Genomic DNA, 6000 nt, shown 5'->3' on the forward strand with positions numbered 1-6000 from the left:
AAAGCGCAAAATTCTTGTCATCAAGCTACGTTAGTGAACGGTTTTAGATTAACAACGCAAACCAATTATTATTTTCATAGGAAGATGCGTCTTAAGTCGCAGAAGCCACAATACAGAGGTCTCGGTGTCACGCCCCCTGAAAGTTCACGTACCATCATGTCATGACGTCCAGGAGTTTAGATGATGTCTGCTACGACGTAGTGAAACTCTTGTCGGTAAATGTGGAACTCTTTTCTTGAGTAGTTAAAGAAGCCCACCAACACCATTCAACCGCTCCTTTTTTTATTTGTGGTTAGCATAGATTGAAGTATGGACAGATTAATGCAGCAGGAATGGCAGCGATAAGGGCACGTAGCTGCTAGTCTGAAGTTATTCGAATTAGAATATTCAAAATGCAAGAAAAAATTTCTACCCTCAGCTCGATTCTCACGTGGTCACTTCACCGCATTTCACTCGCTCTAACTACACCTGGGACTTCCCCCAATGGAATGAACTGGAAGCTTCTACGCAGGAGAGCTGGCACACCATTGTTGCTTGTCTTTTCCGACGTATTGACCACGTCATTGCCATAGGAACAAACGTGGTTCCTGACGCCTTACTTGTCAGAAGGCGGGTGGGTGCTACTGTTTCGAAGCGAGATGTTTTCTGCTTCTATATACTACGGCATTCCTAGTAACTCCTTCCTCTCATTCTGCGAAAAGAATTTACGGAACGACCAGGACGGTGAAGCACTCGTGACTCTTGCGGGTCGCGCCATGCACCGCCCGGCGAACTACGAAGGTGCAGTGACATCAGTTCAACGAGAGGGCATGCTTGCGCCCTTTCAGCAACAATCAAGAGCCTACTGTACGCACGGAAAGAGGGACAGAAGCAAGAAGCAAGAAGAAGGGATAGAGAGAAAATTTTGTACGGAGATCCGACCTCCGTGCAAGCGAAAAATTCAGAGGCAAAATAGATAGCCAGCGCCTCTGTCGTGCTTTCATATTGATGTCTTGTGTTGCAACGGCGTCTGTCTGTGGTCCAATGAAAAAAGCACGGAAAAGAAAAGAGAAGCACATTGGTACTATCAGTTTCGATGCCACGCCACTACCGCTTTGCACGGTCCACTTGTATAGTTATATAGGCCTGCATTCATCTGTCAGTACTTCCTCGCCAAGCATTCGCTATAGCAAAGAAACCAAAGGGGAATTTCGCATGCATGTTGTGGGTGATTAAGCACTCATCATGAGCGTTACACATTGAAAACGAGAAGAGTGCGGATCAGAGTGCTTGATGTGGGCTCAGTCTATCATAGCTAGACGTCGAATCTCCACATTCCGTTCTTCCCGCCTCCCCGCACCGAATTGATGACCGCTGAGTGTGCGCTGTACTGCACGTACAAATATTCACGGCTGAATTTGCGCCGACAAAGCGATGACTTCTTCCTGCTCCACGTGACCGAGCCGAGTGGCACTAAGAATGAGAAAGGCCGTAAAGCATCGCGCCGCCGAAGAATGGAGCTCAATGGTGAGGCTTCGCTTGTCACGACTATGACCGCGTGGACACCGGCGCGACGCGGGCGCGCGTGAGCCGGAAGCGATGACGAACACACTGCCCGGAGCTGCCACCTGTGGGAAGGCTGTAACGCCGGTGACAGGTGTACCTAGCGCTGACACTGAGGCGGGGCGAGGTGTGCAAAGGCGAAGCACGATTTCTTGTTTTCTTTCACAGGCCGTCCACCCCGGTATCGTGTACTTTTGATTAGGATAGAGTTACGGCGCGACGACCCCGCATAGTGGTGTCCATGCGACTGTTCAGATGATCACGTGACAAAACGCGTGCCACCCGCTATGGACGCGGCACTGGAAGTTTTTCGTGAGTTGGAATAGACAACGTGACCAACTTAGCCTCTCTTTCCACGGAGATTATAAGTTTATAACGTTAGAGAGAGGTAGAAAGAGAGATAAATAAATCTAGTGAGGAAAGGCAAGGATCAAAATTGGCCCCGTATCTGCATTTAATCTGCAAATGTCGTCGAAAGACGATAATCTTGCGTGTGGAGAAAGTGAACAAAACAGTTATTTCATGTTTTGCACAAGAAAATCGGTGAATGGTATTTTGTAGGCGCTGCGTTAGAGTGCCTCGAGCGTGCAGCGGAGGTGAACGAGCACGTCAAGTCACGTCACACGTGAGACATGAGCGCCATCTGGCCGTTTTGTTCGAAAACAAAACACGTGGCTCTGAGACGGGTGTGCGCGCCCGTCTCAGAGGTGATAAGGTGTAGAACGCAAGGCGAAGGGTAGGTGCCACCACCGTCTCGTTTTAGCAAAGCGTTGTAAACACACTCCTTTTCGAGCAAGCGTTGCATGGTCAGCGCAGCGTGATAAGCGCTATAGTCCTTAAAATTACTTATGTATGCCTTCTCTAGTAAAAGACGCACATGTATAATATATACGTGTTGTTATGGTGCCCCAGGCATGAGCAACAACTGCTTTTTAATCGACAATTGCACAAGTATGAACGCTGAATCTTGAGCAACATATGTGGGCGCTGCGGATGGGGTCGGCCGTTTCAAGTACCCGATGCTGTTAATAGTGGACAAACAGACAAATGCACAGACAGACAGACGAACAGACAGACAGACCAAAATTTTTGCGTCAATGCGTCCCCAAAAAAGACTATCGTCTTTAATAACAATATAAATATCCGGTTTGCTACCCTGCACTGGCTAAAGAGTAAAGAAAGAAAGATAACGAAAGAATAAAAGAACCGAGAATTTTGGGCAGGGGATTAGTGGAGATATAAACATCCAGAAGTGTCATAATCACTCAGAAGGGTGCAGAAACTACAGCAGAGCCTTCGTCGCTTTCTGGCGTGAAGCAAGATCTTGATGTCACTCCAAAATGAACTGCCCAGAAAGCGGCTGGTCACCGAACTGCGCGATACGGTTATGAGTGACGGACACTAAAAGCTAAATAGAGGACAATGACACAGGTTATGTTCAATGATTTTTTCGCTGCCTCTATGGCCCCAGGCAGACATATCTGCCGTGCCCAACGTAGTGAAATACGGCTGAAAAAAAGAAAAACCAGGAGACCGAATTCGGTGTACAGAATTTTGTTGACAGAGTACTGCGAAAGTGACACCGTCTTCTGAGTACCTCTCTCGCATGTTCCGTAGAAACGCTGGGTACTACTTATATGGAAGCATTTCGTGTGGCTATTGCATCGATTCCAAGACGTAGTCGACGGAAACACTTCGGATGGGGGCCTGTTATACGAACCGGGCGCCGGAAATGAATCAATGCCGTTCCCACAATAACGTGAATTCATGCGCGAAAGATAGAGCCATCTCCACTACCGGCAGAACGAATGAAGATTAAGTTTTTCCCTTGGTCGACAAACGCCGGCACGCTCTCTGCACGTATAGTGTTTCCGTTGGAGCCCGAATGTTTCTCTTCTTCCCCTTCGCCTTTGGCGCGAACACCCGAGAAAAACTAACACGCGGTTTAAACAAACAGGGATGACTCTTGATACCATGGGCTTTCCGCTATAGGACGTCTTTTCGTCTAGGCTGATTCACGTAAAAGTAAAATGTTACGCAAGTGACCCAAGGTACAGCAAAATGTCGACGTCTGCAGTGCGATTCCCTGCATTCGACACCTGTCCTCTGAGTCGATCGAAGGAAACTATAGATCGATACTATTTACCGTTACGCTTCGAGCAGTCACGGCTATTGGCAAACGAAGCGACCCGAAGGCGCCGCGCCAGCGGATCAGGGCGGGCGTGTCCTCATCGCTTAACGAGGAGGTGTCGGGCAAAACTTGTCGAGAGGGGACGTGTGTCTCCCTCCGTCCGCGTGCACGTGCACTCTCCTTTCTCGACCGGCAACGGAGACCCGCCTCTTTGCAGCCGACGCCGAGCCACGCATAACTGTCGTTTGTAAACTCTTCGTACAGACTCGATAACTTCAGCTTCTTAGGGAAACTTTTTTTATGTAGTGAAGAAAACAGCCAAGTACCACGCGGCGTTCATTTGAGATCGCCGAGAAAAGATTTTCTTTTTTTTTTTTTGAACGCAGGTCACATCAACAGCGCAAATATACTCCGGGGTCAATTCCAAAGGCTAGAATTCTGCTAAGTCAACGTACGATATAAAAGATATTGCGTGATACCTGTCCTAATTTGGTTATAATGTCAATTCTGACGTTGCGTTATCTCAATGTGTACAAAACTTTTGTGACAAAAGTAAAAGAACAAAGCGCAGCGCTCAGCGCTGTACGTTTTCGCAAAAGACGGTTTGGAGGACGCTGGCTGTTATGTTTGGCCGTGAGGCAAATGTCATGAAGCCGGACCGAGGGTGCCGCGTTCATCGGACACGATAAGGAACCAGTTCAGTGTATCCAGCGCTCACCAGTGGTTCAGAAAAGTGGCAGTCGCCTTGTGGGCCGATCGTCACGTTTCAGTTGCTGAGCAATTTACACATACATTGCAGTGTTATGTTCAAACTTTGGTTGAGGCAACAGTACAAGGCGATTTCATGACGTTCTACAGGGTTTGATTAAGACAGTGTGTTCGGTACATCGTGATCATGGATTTTCTAATACCCGTAGCTTCTGTGTCACGGCCCCATCCTATACGCTAAGGTGAGCCCCCAATAGTGAGGGTCCGAAAGGAGATTATTGGGCGTGTGGAATGAGAAAGACGCACATAATATGTTGTCAGAATTACGCTGAAAGGAAAGTGGTTGCATAACTCCTGGTGTAGGCGTTCCGCCCGGCACTGACGCTGAGCGTGCGCCCGTGCACTGTGTGTCACGAGTGGCACACCGGAGGCAGCCCGCCCGCCCTTCCTCCGCCGTTCTGGTGGCAGCGACGGAGGGCCCACCACTTTCTCGGCGGGGTGCCGCCCGAGACAAACAATGCGCGCCGGGGGGAATTTATCGCGCCGGAAACCGGCGCCGCGCTTCATTTGAGGCCGCTAATGAGCTCGCTTCGGCTGCCACCGCTCGCCCACCGGTCGCCGCCGCGGGACCGTGCATGGAGCGCCGACGAGGCCGACCCTCGGGTCGTGGTTGCACGCGCTCGCTGGCTGGGCTGCGGCAACCAGCGCAGCAAACAAAATACAAACGGCTCCCCGCCGGGGAGATCCGCCGGGCCCGCCCGCCGCGGACTGCGTGCCTGCCCAAAACAACCGCGTGTGCCCTGCCGGGGCCCTCCGTGCAACGCAGCTGGGCGACGTCGCACCGCTGGATCGCGCGCCGCTGAATTCGCAAATATGCGGCGGGCAAGGGCGACCGAAACCCGGTCGATGACGACGCCTTTGTACGCAATAACCGAGCGGATATCGGTACTGTCAAAAGAGGCACCCGATGAAAAAAGACCCGAGGGGGAATCGATAACAAAACAATATGTCACGAAGTGAGCCGTCGCTCCGGTTGCGTTTAGGAGAGCTGTGGGTTTGTGGGGCGCAAAGTAGATACGCTGCCGGGCGCATTCGGAAGACGCGGAATAATTTTCGAAGCAGATGACGACTCGTTATTGTGATGATAAAAGCGTCCGAATTGTAATGCGTGCAGAAGGGAGGAAGGGACCTGCTGCTAGTGAATAGCGAGAAGTTATCGGGTATATCAAAATAACGCACAGAAGTTGCAGGAGGTGTAAAACAATCAAAGGAATCATTTCTTCATTTAGCAAACGTCCCTCCAGAAGAATTGTATTCATGTCAGGGGTGTAACAATGCGAGTTCCTTTGTGTTTTTCAGTTTGAGGATGGCGCATGACACCATACAGATGCAATGGTAAATGGTAACCCCTTTTTCTCTACTGCTCGTTCAACCTCGGGTAGACAATGATGACCCGCAGTGGTATGATCATCACCAACCTGACTACGCCCACTGCAGGGCAAAGGCGTGTCCCATGATTTGCCAATCCGAGTGGTATGATATTGAATGGTAAGCTTCATTCAATTTTGTTTACAAAAAGCGTTTAACAATTTAGAGCTCAGGGTACTCTACTATGGGAG

Source organism: Rhipicephalus microplus, chromosome 4, assembly GCF_043290135.1.
Source record: "Rhipicephalus microplus isolate Deutch F79 chromosome 4, USDA_Rmic, whole genome shotgun sequence".
Taxonomy (NCBI): domain Eukaryota; kingdom Metazoa; phylum Arthropoda; class Arachnida; order Ixodida; family Ixodidae; genus Rhipicephalus; species Rhipicephalus microplus.